Raw genomic sequence first — 17,689 nt, 5'->3', positions numbered from 1 at the left:
TTAGTTCACATCACCGTCCCACAGCTGAATTTGTTCACATCTCTGTCCTACAGGTGAACTTGTTCACATCTCTGTCCCACAGTGGAAGTAGTTCACAATCCTGTCTCACAGGGGAATTTGTTCACCACACCATCCCACAGGTGAATTTGTTGACACATCTGACCCACAGGTGAATTTGTTCACATCACTGTCCCTCAGGTGAATTAGCTCACATCACCATCCCACAGGTGTATTTGTTCACATCACCGTCCCACAGGTGAATTTGTTCACATCACCATCCCACAGGTGTATTTGTTCACATCACCATCCCACAGCGGAATTTGTTCACGTCACCGTCCCACAGTGGAATTTGTTCACATCACCGTCCCACAGGTGAATTTGTCCAAATCACCATCGCACAGTGGAATTTGTTCACATCTCTGTCCCACAGGTGAATTTGTTCACATCTCCGTCCCCCAGGTGAATTTGTTCACATCTCTGTCCTACCGGTGAAATTGTTCACATCACTGTCCCACAGTTGAATTTGTGCGCATGTCCGTCCCACAGGTGAGTTTGTTATCATCAGCGTCCCACAGGTGAATTTGTTCACACCTCCGTCCCACATGTGAATTTGTTCACATCACCATCCCACAGGGGAATTTGTTCAAATCACCATCCCACAGGGGAATTTGTTCATATCACCATCCCACAGGTGAATTTGTTCACATCACCGTCCCACAGGTGAATTTGTTCACATTACCATCCCACAGGTGATTTTTTCACATCACCGACTCACAGTGGAATTTGTTCACCTCACTGTCCCACAGGTGAATTTGTTCACATCACCATCCCACAGGGGAATTTTTTCACATCACCGTTCCACAGGGGAATGTGTTCACATCACCGTCCCACGGGGGAAGTTATTCACATCACCGTCCCACAGGTGAATTAGGTCACATCACCGTCCCACAGGTTAATTTGTTCACATCTCTGACACACAGATCAATTTGTTCTCATCACGATTCCACAGGTGAACTTGTTCACATCACTGTCCCACAGTGGAATTTGATCACATCACCATCCCACTGATTAATTTGTTCACTTCACCGTCCCACAGGGGAATTTGTTCACATCCCTGTCCAACAGGTGAATTTGTTCACATCCCTGTGCAACAGGTGCATTTCTTCACATCACCGTCCCACAGGTGAATTTGTTCATATAACCTTCCCACAGGGAAATTTGTTCACAAGAGCGTCCCACAGCTGAATTTGTTCACATCTCTGTCCCACAGGTGAACTTGTTCACATCTCTGTCCCACAGTGGAAGTTGTTCACAACTCTGTCTCACAGGGGAATTTGTTCATTACCCAATCCCACATTTGAATTTTTTCACAACAGCGTCCCACAGGTCAATTTGTTCACATCATTGTCCCACAGGTGAATTTGTTCACATAACCATCGCACAGGTGAATTTGTTGACACATCTGACCCACAGGTGAATTTGTTCACATCACTGTCCCTCAGGTGAATTAGCTCACATCACCGTCCCACAGGTGTATTTGTTCATATCACCGTCCCACAGTGGAATTTGTTCACATCACCGTCCCACAGGTGAATTAGCTCACATCACCGTCCCACAGGTGTATTTGTTCACATCACCATCCCACAGTGGAATTTGTTCACATCACCGTCCCACAGGTGAATTTGTTCGCATCACCACCCCACAGGTGTATTTGTTCACATCACTGTCCCACAGCAGAATTTGTTCACATCACCGTCCCACAGTGGAATTTGTTCACATCACTGCCCCACAGGTGAATTTGTTCACATCACCGTCCCACAGGTGAATTTGTTCCCATCTCCGTCCCCCAGGTGAATTTGTTCACATCACCATCCCACAGGGGAATTTGTTCACATCACTGTCCCACAGGTGAATTAGGTCACATCACCGTCCCACTGGTTAATTTGTTCACATCTCTGACCCACAGATGAATTTGTTCTCATCACCATCCCACAGGCGCATTTGTTCACATCACTGTCCCACAGGTGAAATTGTTCACATCAAGGTCCCACAGGTGAATTTGTTCACATCTCTGTCCCACAGATGAATTTGTTTGCATCTCTGTCCCACAGGGGAAATTGTTCACATCACCGTCCCACAGGGGAATTTGTTCACATCACCGTCCCACAGTGGAATTTGTTCACATCACCATCCCACTGGTGAATTTGTTCACTTCACCGTCCCACAGGGGAATTTGTTCACATCCCTGTCCAACAGGTGAATTTGTTCACATCCCTGTCCAACAGGTGCATTTCTTCACATCACCGTCCCACAGGTGAATTTGTTCATATCACCTTCCCACAGGGAAATTTGTTCACATCACCGTCCCACAGCTGAATTTGTTCACATCTCTCCCACAGGTGAACTTGTTCACATCTCTGTCCCACAGTGGAAGTTGTTCACAACTCTGTCTCACAGGGGAATTTGTTCACCACACCATCCCACAGGTGAATTTGTTCACAAGAGCGTCCCCACAGGTCAATTTGTTCACATCATTGTTCCACAGGTGAATTTGTTCACATCACCGTCCCACAGGTGATCAACAGGTGAATTTGTTCACATCACTGTCCCACAGGTGAATTAGCTCACATCACCATCCCACAGGTGTATTTGTTCACATCACCGTCCCACAGTGGAATTTGTTCACATTACCGTCCCACAGGTGAATTTGTTGACACATCTGACCCACAGGTGAATTTGTTCACATCACTGTCCCACAGGTGAATTAGCTCACATCACCATCCCACAGGTGTATTTGTTCACATCACCGTCCCACAGGTGAATTTGTTCACATCACCGTCCCACAGGTGTATTTGTTCACATCACCGTCCCACAGTGGAATTTGTTCACATCACCGTCCCACAGGTGTATTTGTTCACATTACCGTCCCACAGGGGAATTTTTTAACATCACCGTCCCACAGGTGATTTTGTTCACATCACCATCCCACAGGGCAATTTGTTCACATCACCGTCCCAGAGGTGAATTTGTTCACATCACCGTCCCACAGGTGAATTTGTTCACATCACCGTCCCACAGGTGAATTTGTCCAAATCACTATCGCACAGGGGAATTTGTTCACTTCACTGTCCCACAGGTGAATATGGTCACATCACCGTCCCACAGGTTAATTTGTTCACATCTCTGACCCACAGATGAATTTGTTCTCATCACCATCCCACAGGTGAATTTGTTCACATCACCGTCCCACAGGTGAAATTGTTCACATCAAGGTCCCACAGGTGAATTTGTTCACATCTCTGTCCCACAGATGGATTTGTTTACATCTCTGTCCCACAGGTGAATTTGTTCACATCTCTGTCCGACCGGTGAAATTGTTAACATCACTGTCCCACAGTTGAATTTGTGCACATGTCCGTCCCACTGAGGAATTTGTTCACAGCACTGTCCCACATTTGATTTTGTTCACATCTCCGTCCCACAGGTGAATTTGTTCACATCTCTGTCCCACAGGGGAATTTGTTCACATCACTGTCCCTCAGGGGAATTTGTTCACATGTCTGTCCAACAGGTTAATTTGTTCACATCACCGTCCCACAGGTGAGTTTGTTCACAACACCGTCCCACAGATGAATTTGTTCACATCACCATCCCACAGGTGAATTTGTTCACATCACCGTCCCACAGGTGAATTTGTTCACATCACAGTCCCACGGGTGAATTTGTTCAAATCACCGTCATGCAGGTGAATTTGTTCACATCACCGTCCCACAGGTGAATTTGGAACCATCTCTGTCCCACAGGTGAAATTTTCACATTTCTGTCCTACAGGTGCATTTGTTCACATCACCGTCCCACAGGTTAAATTGTTCACATCACCATCGCACAGGTGAATATGTTGACATCTCTGACCCACAGGTGAATTAGCTCACATCACCGTCCCACATGGGAATTTGTTCACATCACAGTCCCACAGGTGAATTAGCTCACATCACCGTCCCACAGTTGTATTTGTTCACATCACCATCCCACAGTGGAATTTGTACACATCACTGTCCCACAGGTGAGTTTGTTCATATCACCGTCCCACATGTGTATTTGTTCACATCACCGTCCCACAGGGGAATTTGTTCACATCACCGTCCCACAGGGGAATTTGTTAACATCACCGTCCCACAGTTGAATTTGATCACCGTCCCACAAGTGAATTTGTTCACATCACAATCCCACAGGCGAATTTGTTCACATCACCGTCCCACATCTGAATTTGTTCACATCTCTGTCCCACAGGGGAAATTGTTCACATCGATGTCCCATAGGTGAATTTGTTCCCATCTCCGTCCCCCAGGTGAATTTGTTCACATCTCTGTCCCACAGGTGAATTTGTTCATATCACTGTCCCACAGTTGAATTTGTTCACATCACTGTCCCACAGGGGAATTTGTTCACATCACGATCCCACAGGTGTATTTGTTCACTTCACCGTCCCACAGGGGAATTTGTTCACATCCCTCTCCAACAGGTGAATTTCTTCACATCACCTTCCCACAGGTGAACTTGTTCACATCAAGGTCCCACTGGTGAATTTGTTCACATCTCTGTCCCACAGGTGAACTTGTTCACATCAAGGTCCCACAGGTGAATTTGTTCACATCTCTGTCCCACAGATGAATTTGTTTGCATCTCTGTCCCACAGAGGAAATTGTTCACATCACTGTCCCACAGGGGAATTTGTTCACATCACTGTCCCGCAGTGGAATTTGTTCACATCTCTGTCCCACAGGTGAATTTGATCACATCACCATCCCACAGCGGAATTTGTTCACATCACTGTCCCACAGGTGAATTGCTCACATCACCGTCCCACAGGTGTATTTGTTCACATCACCATCCCACAGTGGAATTTGTACACATCACTGTCCCACAGGTGAATTTCTTCATATCACTGTCCCACAGGTGTATTTGTTCACATCACCGTCCCACAAGTGAATTTGTTCACATCTCTGTCCCATAGGTGAATTTGATCCCATCTCCGTCCCCCAGGTGAATTTGTTCACATCACTGTCCCACAGTTGAATTCGAGCACATCTCTGTCCCACAGGGGTATTTGTTCATTTCACTGTCCCACAGGTGAATTTGTTAACATCAGCATCCCACAGGTGAATTTGTTCACACCTCTGTCCCACAGGTGAATTTGTTCACATTACCGTCAACACATTTGAATTTGTTCATTTCACCGTCCCACAGGGGAATTTGTTCACATCACCGTCACACAGCTGAATTTGTTCACATCTCTGTCCCACAGCTGAACTTGTTCACATCTCTGTCGCACAGGTAAATTTGTTCACATCAATGTCCCACAGGTGAATTTGTTCACATCACCGTCCCGCAGGTGAACTTGTTCACATCATCATCCCACAGGTGAATTTGTTCACATCACCATCCCGCAGGTGAACTTGTTCACATCACCATCCCACAGGTGAATCTGTTCACATCACAGCCCCGCAGGTAAATTTTTTCACATCAATGTCCCAAAGGTGATGTTGTTCACATCACTATCCCACAGGTGAATTTGTTCACATCACCGTCCCACAGGTGAGTTTGTTCACATTATCTGCTCACAGGGGATGTTATTCACATCACCGTCAAACAGGTGAATTTGTTCACATCACCGTCCCACGGGGGAAGTTATTCACATCACCGTCCCACAGGGAAATTTGTTCACATCGCTGTCCCACAATGGAATTTCTTCACATCACCATCCCACAGGTGAATTTGTTCACTTCACCGTCCCACAGGGGAATTTGTTCACTACCCTGTCCAACAGGTGAATTTGTTCACATCCCTGTCCAACAGGTGCATTTCTTCACATCACCGTCCCACAGGAGAATTTGTTCACATCTCTGTCCCACAGGGAAATTAGTTCACATCACCGTCCCACAGCTGAATTTGTTCACATCTCTGTCCTACAGGTGAACTTGTTCACATCTCTGTCCCACAGTGGAAGTAGTTCACAATCCTGTCTCACAGGGGAATTTGTTCACCACACCATCCCACAGGTGAATTTGTTGACACATCTGACCCACAGGTGAATTTGTTCACATCACTGTCCCTCAGGTGAATTAGCTCACATCACCATCCCACAGGTGTATTTGTTCACATCACCGTCCCACAGGTGAATTTGTTCACATCACCATCCCACAGGTGTATTTGTTCACATCACCATCCCACAGCGGAATTTGTTCACGTCACCGTCCCACAGTGGAATTTGTTCACATCACCGTCCCACAGGTGAATTTGTCCAAATCACCATCGCACAGTGGAATTTGTTCACATCTCTGTCCCACAGGTGAATTTGTTCACATCTCCGTCCCCCAGGTGAATTTGTTCACATCTCTGTCCTACCGGTGAAATTGTTCACATCACTGTCCCACAGTTGAATTTGTGCGCATGTCCGTCCCACAGGTGAGTTTGTTATCATCAGCGTCCCACAGGTGAATTTGTTCACACCTCCGTCCCACATGTGAATTTGTTCACATCACCATCCCACAGGGGAATTTGTTCAAATCACCATCCCACAGGGGAATTTGTTCATATCACCATCCCACAGGTGAATTTGTTCACATCACCGTCCCACAGGTGAATTTGTTCACATTACCATCCCACAGGTGATTTTTTCACATCACCGACTCACAGTGGAATTTGTTCACCTCACTGTCCCACAGGTGAATTTGTTCACATCACCATCCCACAGGGGAATTTTTTCACATCACCGTTCCACAGGGGAATGTGTTCACATCACCGTCCCACAGGTTAATTTGTTCACATCTCTGACACACAGATCAATTTGTTCTCATCACGATTCCACAGGTGAACTTGTTCACATCACTGTCCCACAGTGGAATTTGATCACATCACCATCCCACTGATTAATTTGTTCACTTCACCGTCCCACAGGGGAATTTGTTCACATCCCTGTCCAACAGGTGAATTTGTTCACATCCCTGTGCAACAGGTGCATTTCTTCACATCACCGTCCCACAGGTGAATTTGTTCATATAACCTTCCCACAGGGAAATTTGTTCACAAGAGCGTCCCACAGCTGAATTTGTTCACATCTCTGTCCCACAGGTGAACTTGTTCACATCTCTGTCCCGCAGTGGAAGTTGTTCACAACTCTGTCTCACAGGGGAATTTGTTCATTACCCAATCCCACATTTGAATTTTTTCACAACAGCGTCCCACAGGTCAATTTGTTCACATCATTGTCCCACAGGTGAATTTGTTCACATCACCATCCCACAGGTGTATTTGTTCACTTCACCGTCCCACAGGGGAATTTGTTCACATCCCTCTCCAACAGGTGAATTTCTTCACATCACCTTCCCACAGGTGAACTTGTTCACATCAAGGTCCCACTGGTGAATTTGTTCACATCTCTGTCCCACAGGTGAACTTGTTCACATCAAGGTCCCACAGGTGAATTTGTTCACATCTCTGTCCCACAGATGAATTTGTTTGCATCTCTGTCCCACAGAGGAAATTGTTCACATCACTGTCCCACAGGGGAATTTGTTCACATCACTGTCCCGCAGTGGAATTAGTTCACATCTCTGTCCCACAGGTGAATTTGTTCACATCTCTGTCCCACAGGTGAATTTGTTCACATCTCTGTCCCACAGCGGAATTTGTTCACATCACTGTCCCACAGGTGAATTGCTCACATCACCGTCCCACAGGTGTATTTGTTCACATCACCATCCCACAGTGGAATTTGTACACATCACTGTCCCACAGGTGAATTTCTTCATATCACTGTCCCACAGGTGTATTTGTTCTCATCACCGTCCCACAAGTGAATTTGTTCACATCTCTGTCCCATAGGTGAATTTGATCCCATCTCCGTCCCCCAGGTGAATTTGTTCACATCACTGTCCCACAGTTGAATTCGAGCACATCTCTGTCCCACTGGGGTATTTGTTCATTTCACTGTCCCACAGGTGAATTTGTTAACATCAGCATCCCACAGGTGAATTTGTTCACACCTCTGTCCCACAGGTGAATTTGTTCACATTACCGTCAACACATTTGAATTTGTTCACATCACCATCCCACAGGGGAATTTGTTCAAATCACCATCCCACAGGGGAATTCGAGCACATCTCTGTCCCACTGGGGAATTTGTTCATTTCACCGTCCCACAGGGGAATTTGTTCACATCACCGTCACACAGCTGAATTTGTTCACATCTCTGTCCCACAGCTGAACTTGTTCACATCTCTGTCGCACAGGTAAATTTGTTCACATCAATGTCCCACAGGTGAATTTGTTCACATCACCGTCCCGCAGGTGAACTTGTTCACATCATCATCCCACAGGTGAATTTGTTCACATCACCATCCCGCAGGTGAACTTGTTCACATCATCATCCCACAGGTGAATTTTTTCACATCAAAGTCCCAAAGGTGATGTTGTTCACATCACTATCCCACAGGTGAATTTGTTCACATGACCGTCCCACAGGTGAGTTTGTTCACATTATCTGCTCACAGGGGATGTTATTCACATCACCGTCCCACAGATGAATTTGTTCTCATCACCATTCCACAGGTGAATTTGTTCGCATCTCTGTCCCACAGGGGAAATTGTTCACGTCACCGTCCCACAGGGAAATTTGTTCACATCGCTGTCCCACAATGGAATTTCTTCACATCACCATCCCACAGGTGAATTTGTTCACTTCACCGTCCCACAGGGGAATTTGTTCACATCCCTGTCCAACAGGTGCATTTCTTCACATCACCGTCCCACAGGAGAATTTGTTCACATCTCTGTCCCACAGGGAAATTAGTTCACATCACCGTCCCACAGCTGAATTTGTTCACATCTCTGTCCTACAGGTGAACTTGTTCACATCTCTGTCCCACAGTGGAATTTGTTCACATCACCATCCCACAGGTGTATTTGTTCACATCATCATCCCACAGTGGAATTTGTTCACATCACCGTCCCACAGGTGAATTTGTTCACATCACCATCCCACAGGTGTATTTGTTCACATCACCGTCCCACAGCGGAATTTGTTCACATCACCGTCCCACAGGTGAATTTGTTCCCATCTCCGTCCCCCAGGTGAATTTGTTCACATCACCATCCCTCAGGGGAATTTGTTCACATCACTGTCCCACAGGTGAATTAGGTCACATCACTGTCCCACAGGTTAATTTGTTCACATCTCTGACCCACAGATGAATTTGTTCTCATCACCATCCCACAGGTGCATTTGTTCACATCACTGTCCCACAGGTGAAATTGTTCACATCAAGGTCCCACAGGTGAATTTGTTCACATCTCTGTCCCACAGATGAATTTGTTTGCATCTCTGTCCCACAGGGGAAATTGTTCACATCACCGTCCCACAGGGGAATTTGTTCACATCACCGTCCCACAGTGGAATTTGTTCACATCTCTGTCCCACAGGTGAATTTGTTCACATCTCCGTCCCCCAGGTGAATTTGTTCACATCTCTGTCCGACCGGTGAAATTGTTCACATCACTGTCCCACAGTTGAATTTGTGCGCATCTCCGTCCCACAGGGGAATTTGTTCATTTCACTGTCCCACAGGTGAATTTGTTAACATCAGCGTCCATCAGGTGAATTTGTTCACACCTCCGTCCCACAGGTGAATTTGTTCTTTTCACCGTCCCACAGGGGAATTTGTTCACATCCCTGTCCCACAGGTGAATTTGCTCACATCTCTGTCCCACAGCGAAATTTGTTCACATCACCTCCCACAGGTGAATTTGTTCCACTCACCGTCCCACAGGTGAATTTGTTCACATCACCGTCCCAGAGGTGAATTTGTTCACATCACTGTCCCACAGGTGTATTTGTTTACACCACTGTCCCACAGGTGAATTTGTTCACATCTCTGTCCTAGAGTTGAATTTGTTCACATCACCGTTCCACAGGGGAATTTGTTCACATCACCGTCCCACAGGTGAATTTGATAACATCACTGTCTCACAGCTGAATTTGTTCACATCACCCTTCCAAAGGTGAATTTGTTCACATCACCGTCCCGCAGGTGAATTTGTTCACAGCACTGTCCCATATTTGATTTTGTTCACATCTCCGTCCCACAGTTGAATTTATTCACATCTCTGTCCCACAGGGGAGTTTGTTCACATCACCGTCCCTCAGGGGAATTTGTTCAAAACACCGTTGCACAGGTGAATTTGTTCACATCACCGTCCCTCAGGGGAATTTGTTCAAAACACCGTCCCACAGGTCAATTTGTTCTCAACACTGTCCCACAGATGTATTTGTTCTCAGCACCATCACACAGGTGAATAAGTTCACATCTCCTTCCCACAGATGAATTTCTTCACATCACCGTCCCACAGTTGAATTTGTTCACATCACCATCACACAGGTGAATTTGTTCACACCACCGTGCCACAGGTTAATTTGTTCACATCACCATCCCACAGATGAATTTTGTCATCACCATCCCACAGGTGAATTTGTTCACATCACCGTCCTACAGGTGAATTTGTGCACTTCATCGTCCCACAGATGAATTTGTTCTTATCACCGTCCCACAGGTTAATTTGTTCACATCACCGTCCCACAGGTGAATTTGTTCACATCTCTGCCCCACAGGGGAAATTGTTCACATCACCATCCCACATGGGTATTTGTTCACATCACTGTCATAGAGTCATAGAGTTTTACAGCGCAGAAAGAGGCCCTTCGGCCCATCGTGTCTGCGCCGTCCATCAATCCCTGTCCAGTCTAATCCCATTTTCCAGCATTTGGTCCATAGCCTTGTATGCAATGGCATTTCAAGTGCCCATCCAAATGCTTCTTGAATGTTGTGAGGGTTCCTGCCTCTACCGCCCTTTCAGGCAGTGAGTTCCAGCTTCCAACCACCCTCTGGGAGAAAAAGTTCCTCCTCAAATCCCCTCTAAATCTCCTGCCCCTTACCCTGAATCTATGCCCCCTTGTTATTGACCCCCCCTACTAAGGGGAAAAGCTCCTCTTTATCTACCCTATCTATGCCCCTCATCATTTTGTACACCTCAATCAGGTCCCCCCTCAGCCTCCTTTGCTCCAAGGAAAACAACCCCAGCCTGTTTAGTCTTTCTTCATAGCTGAGGCGCTCCATCCCAGGTAACATCCTGGTGAATCTTCTCTGCACCCTCTCCAAAGCAATCACATCCTTCCTATAGTGAGGCGACCAGAACTGCACACAGTACTCCAGCTGTGGCCTCACCAGCGTTTTGTACAGCTCCATCATAACCTCCCTGCTCTTTTATGCTATGCCTCTGCTAATGAAGGCAAGTTCACATCACTGTCCCACAGGTGAATTAGGTCACATCACCATCCCACAGTGGAATTTGCTCACATCTCTGTCCCACAGGTGAGTTTGTTCACATCTCTGTCCCCCAGGTGAGTTTGTTCACATCTCTGTCCCACAGGGGAATTTGTTCACATTATCATCCCACAGGTGAATTTGTTCATGTCTCCGTCCCACAGGTGAATTTGTTCATGGGTCCGTCCCACAGGTGAATTTGTTCACATGACTGTCCCACAGGTGAAATTGTTCACATCTCCGTCCCACAGGTGAATTTGTTTACATCTCCGTCCCACAGGTGAATTTGTTCACTTCACCGTCCCACAGGTGAATTTGTACACATCACCATCCCACAGCGGAATTTGTTCACATCACCGTTCCACAGTGGAATTTGTTCACATCACCGTCCCACAGGTGAATTTGTCCAAATCACCATCGCACAGGTGAATTTGTTCACATCACCGTCCCACAGGTGAATTTGTCCCCATCTCCGTCCCCCAGGTGAATTTGTTCACATCACCATCCCACAGGGGAATTTGTTCACATCACAGTCCCACAGGTGAATTTGTTCACATCACCATTGCACAGGTGAATTTGTTCTCATCACCATCCCACAGGTGCATTTGTTCACATCACAGTCCCACAGGTGAATTTGTTCACATCACCATTGCACAGATGAATTTGTTCTCATCACCATCCCACAGGTGCATTTGTTCACATCACTGTCCCACAGGTGCATTTGTTCACATCACGGTCCCACAGATGAATTTGTTCGCATCTCTGTCCCACAGGGGAAATTGTTCACATCACCGTCCCACAGGGGAATTTGTTCACATCAAGGTCCCACAGATGAATTTGTTCGCATCTCTGTCCCACAGGGGAAATTGTTCACATCACCGTCCCACAGGGGAATTTGTTCACATCACCGTCCCACAGTGGAATTTGTTCACATCTCTGTGCCACTGGTGAATTTGTTCACATCTCCGTCCCCCAGGTGAATTTGTTCACATCTCTGTCCTGCCGGTGAAATTGTTCACATCACTGTCCTGCCGGTGAAATTGTTCACATCACTGTCCCACAGTTGAATTTGTGCGCATCTCCATCCCACAGGGGAATTTGTTCATTTCACTGTCCCACAGGTGAATTTGTTAACATCAGCGTCCCACAGGTGAATTTGTTCACACCTCCGTCCCACAGGTGAATTTGTTCACATCACCGTCCCACATGTGAATTTGTTCACATCACCATCCCACAGGGGAATTTGTTCAAATCACCATGCCACAGGGGAATTTGTTCATTTCACCGTCCCACAGGGGAATTTGCTCACATCTCTGTCCCACAGGGAAATTTGTTCACATCACCTCCCACAGGTGAATTTGTTCACATCACCATCCCACAGGTGAATTTGTTCAACTCACCGTCCCACAGGTGAATTTGCTCACATCACCGTCCCAGCGGTGAATTTGTTCACATCACTGTCCCACGGGTTTATTTGTTTACACCACTGTCCCACAGGTGAATTTGTTCACATCTCTGTTCTACAGGTGAATTTGTTCACATCACCGTTCCACAGGGGAATTTGTTCACATCACCGTCCCACAGGTGAATTTGATAACATCACCGTCCCACAGCTGAATTTGTTCACATCACCCTCCCATAGGTGAATTTGTTCACATCACTGTCCCGCAGGTGAATTTGTTCACAGCACTGTCCCACATTTGATTTCGTTCGCATCTCCGTCCCACAGTTGAATTTATTCACATCTCTGTCCCACAGGGGAATTTGTTCACATCACCGTCCCTCAGGGGAATTTGTTCAAAACACCGTTGCACAGGTGAATTTGTTCACATCACCGTCCCACAGGTGAATTTGTTCACAACACTGTCCCACAGATGTATTTGTTCTCAGCACCATCACACAGGTGAATAAGTTCACATCACCGTCCCACAGTTGAATTTGTTCACATCACCATCACACAGGTGAATTTGTTCACACCACCGTGCCACAGGTTAATTTGTTCACATCCCCTTCCCACAGGTGAATTTGTGCACTTCATCGTCCCACAGATGAATTTGTTCTTATCACCATCCCACAGGTGAATTTGTTCACATCTCTGCCCCACAGGGGAAATTGTTCACATCACCATCCCACATGGGTATTTGTTCACATCACTGTCCCACAGTGGAATTTGCTCACATCTCTGTCCCACAGGTGAATTTGTTCACATCTCTGTCCCCCAGGTGAGTTTGTTCACATCTCTGTCCCACAGGGGAATTTGGTCACATTACCATCCCTCAGGTGAATTTGTTCATGTCTCCGTCCCACAGGTGAATTTGTTCATGGGTCTGTCCCACAGGTGAATTTGTTCACATGACTGTCCCACAGGTGAAATTGTTCACATCTCCGTCCCACAGGTGAATTTGTTTACATCTCTGTCCCACAGGTGAATTTGTTCACTTTAGCGTCCCACAGGTGAATTTGTACACATCACCTTCCCACAGGTGAATTTGTTCACATCACTGTCCCACAGGTAAATTTGTTCACATCTCTGTCCACAAGAAAATGTGTGCACATCGCTGTCCCACAGTTGAATTTGTTCATATCACCGTCCCACAGGTGAATTTGTTCACATCACCGTCCCACAGGTGAATTGGTTCACTTCACTGCACCACAGGGGAATTTGTTCACATCACCGCACCACAGGTAAATTTGTTCACATCACCGTCCCAGAGATGAATTTGTTCACATCACTGTCCCACAGGGAAATTTGTTCACATGACCGTCCCACAAGTGAATTTGGTCACACCACTGTCCCACAGGTGAATTTGTTAACATTTCTGTCCCAGAGGTGAATTTGTTCACCTCTCTGTCCCACAGGGGAATTTGTTCACATCACCGTCCCACAGTGGAATTTGTTCACATCTCTGTCCTACTTGTGAATTTCTTCACATCACTGTCCCGCAATTCAATTTGTTCACATCACAGTCCCACAGGTGAATTTGTTCAAATCACCATTGCACAGGTGAATTTGTTGACATCTCTGACCCTCAGGCGAATTTGTTCACATCACCATCCCACAGGGGAATTTGTTCACATCACTGTCCCGCAGTTGAATTTGTTCACATCACCATCCCACAGGGGAATTTGTTCACATCACCGTTTCACGGGAATTTGTTAACATCACCGTCCCACAGGATAATTTGTTCACATCACCGTCCCACTGGTGAAATTGTTCGCATCACATTTCCACAGGTGAATTAGTTCACATAACCGTCCCACAGGTGAATTTGTGCACATCTCCGTCCCACTGTGGAATTTGTTCATATCACTGTCCCACTGGTGAATTTGTTAACATCAGCGTCCCACAGGTGAATTTGTTCACATCACCGTCCCACAGGTGAATTTGTTCACATCACTGTCCCACTGGGGAATTTGTTCACTTCTCTGTCCACAAGAAAACTTGTTCACATCACCGTCCCACAGGGGAATTTGTTCACATCACCGTCCCACAGCTGAATTTGTTCACATCTCTGTCCCACAGGTGAACTTGTTCACATCATCATCCCACAGGTGTATTTGGTCACATAACCATCGCACAGGGGAAGTTATTCACATCACCATCACACAGGGGAATTTGTTCACATCACCGTCCCACAGGTAAATTTGTTCACATCACCGTCCCAGAGATGAATTTGTTCACATCACTGTCCCACAGGGAAATTTGTTCACATCACCGTCCCAGAGATGAATTTGTTCACATCACTGTCCCACAGGGAAATTTGTTCACATAACCGTCACACAAGTGAATTTGGTCACACCACTGTCCCACAGGTGAATTTGTTCACATTTCTGTCCCAGAGGTGAATTTGTTCACCTCTCTGTCCCACAGGGGAATTTGTTCACATCACCGTCCCACAGTGGAATTTGTTCACATCTCTGTCCTACTTGTGAATTTCTTCACATCACTGTCCCGCAGTTCAATTTGTTCACATCACAGTCCCACAGGTGAATTTGTTCACATCACCATCCCACAGGGGAATTTGTTCACATCAGTGTCCCGCAGTTGAATTTGTTCACATCACCGTCCCACAGGGGAATTTGTTCGCATCACATTTCCACAGGTGAATTAGTTCACATCACCGTCCCACAGGTGAATTTGTGCACATCTCCGTCCCACTGGGGAATTTGTTCATATCACTGTCCCACAGGTGAATTTGTTAACATCAGCGTCCCACAGGTGAATTTGTTCATATCACCGTCCCACAGGTGAATTTGTTCACATCACCGTCCCACAGGTGAATTTGTTCACATCACTGTCCCACAGTTGAATTTGTGCACGTCTCCGTCCCACTGGGGAATTTGTTCACTTCTCTGTCCACAAGAAAACTTGTTCACATCACCGTCCCACAGTTAAATTTGTGCATATCACCATCCCACAAGTGAATTTGGTCACACCACTGTCCCACAGGTGAATTTGTTCACATTTCTGTCACAGAGGTGAATTTGTTCACAGCCCGATCCCACAGGTGAATTTGTTCACATCTCTGTCCCACAGGGAAATTTGTTCACATCACCTCCCACAGGTGCATTTAATCACATCACCGTCCCAGAGGTGAATTTGTTCACATCACCGTCCCACAGGGGAATTTGTTCACATCACCGTCCCACAGCTGAATTTGTTCACATCTCTGTCCCTCAGGTGAACTTGTTCACATCATCGTCCCACAGGTGTATTTGGTCACATAACCACCTCACAGGTGAAGTTATGCACATCACCATCCCACAGGTGAATTTGTTCACATCACCGTCCCACAGGTGAATTTGTTCACATCACCGTCCCACAGGTGAATTTGTTATCATCACCGTCCCACAGGTGATTTTGTTCATACCACTGTCCCACAGTTGAATTTGTTCACAACTCTTTCTCACAGGTGAATTTGTTCACATCACTGTCCCACAGGTGAATTTGTTCACATCACCATCTCACAGGGGAATTGTTCACATCGCCATCCCAAAGATGAATTTGTTCACCTCCCTGTCCCACAGGTGAATTTGTTCACATCTCTGTCCCACAGGGAAATTTGTTCACATCATCTCCCACAGGTGCATTTCTTCACATCACCGTCCCGCAGGTGAATTTGTTCACATCACCATCTCACAGGGGAAGTTATGCACATCACCGTCCCACAGGTGAATTTGTTCACATCACCGTCCCACAGGTGAATTTGTTCACATCACCGTCCCACAGGTGTATTTGTTCATACCACTGTCCCACAGTTGAATTTGTTCACAACTCTGTTTCTCAGGTGAATTTGTTCACATCACCGTCCCACGGGGCAATTTGTTCACATCAACATCCCACAGTGTAATTTGTTCACATCTCTGTCCCACAGGTGAATTTGTTCACATCTCCATCCCACAGGGGAATTTGTTCACATCTCGGTCCCACAGGGGGATTTGTTCACATCTCCATCCCACAGGGGAATTTGTTCACATCTCGGTCCCACAGGGGGATTTGTTCACATCTCTGTCTCCCAGGTGAATTTGTTGACTTTTCTGACCCACAGGTGAATTTGTTCATATCACCGTCCCACAGGTGAAATTGTTCACATCACCGTCCCAAAGTTGAATTTGTTCACATCTCCGTCCCACAGGTGAATTTGTTCACATCACCATCCCACTGGTGAATTGGTTCACACCACTGTCCCACAGGGGAATTTGTTTACATCTCTGTCCATAAGAAAGTTTGTTCACATCACCGTCCCACAGTTGAATTTGTTCATATCACCGTCCCACACGTGAATTTGTTCACATCACCATCCCACAGGTTAATTTGTTCACATCACTGTCCCACAGGTGAAATTGTTCACATCACCGTCCCACAGGTTAATTTGTTCACATCACACTCCCACAGGTGAAATTGTTCACATCACCGTCCCACAGATGAAATTGTTCACATCACTGTCCCACAGTTGAATTTGTGCGCATCTCCATCCCACAGGGGAATTTGTTCATTTCACTGTCCCACAGGTGAATTTGTTAACATCAGCGTCCCACAGGTGAATTTGTTCACATCTCCGTCCCACAGGTGAATTTGTTCACATCACCATCCCACTGGTGAATTGGTTCACACCACTGTCCCACAGGGGAATTTGTTTACATCTCTGTCCATAAGAAAGTTTGTTCACATCACCGTCCCACAGTTGAATTTGTTCATATCACCGTCCCACACGTGAATTTGTTCACATCACCATCCCACAGGTTAATTTGTTCACATCACTGTCCCACAGGTGAAATTGTTCACATCACCGTCCCACAGGTTAATTTGT

The 17,689-nt window shown here is 46.3% G+C and overlaps 1 protein-coding gene across 9 annotated transcripts in view; it reads left to right on the top strand.

Moving 5' to 3' along the window:
* dachd (dachshund d) overlaps nt 1–17,689 on the top strand; it is an 809,797-nt gene that overhangs the window by 351,849 nt on the left and 440,259 nt on the right. The window lies entirely within an intron of this gene.

The sequence above is a fragment of the Somniosus microcephalus genome, chromosome 10, assembly GCF_052327205.1.
Source record: "Somniosus microcephalus isolate GS21.2 chromosome 10, FLI_Smic_1.0, whole genome shotgun sequence".
NCBI classification, from domain to species: domain Eukaryota; kingdom Metazoa; phylum Chordata; class Chondrichthyes; order Squaliformes; family Somniosidae; genus Somniosus; species Somniosus microcephalus.
The sequence above is the reverse complement of the archived record's forward strand: the minus strand, read 5'-3'. Positions and strand labels throughout refer to the sequence as shown.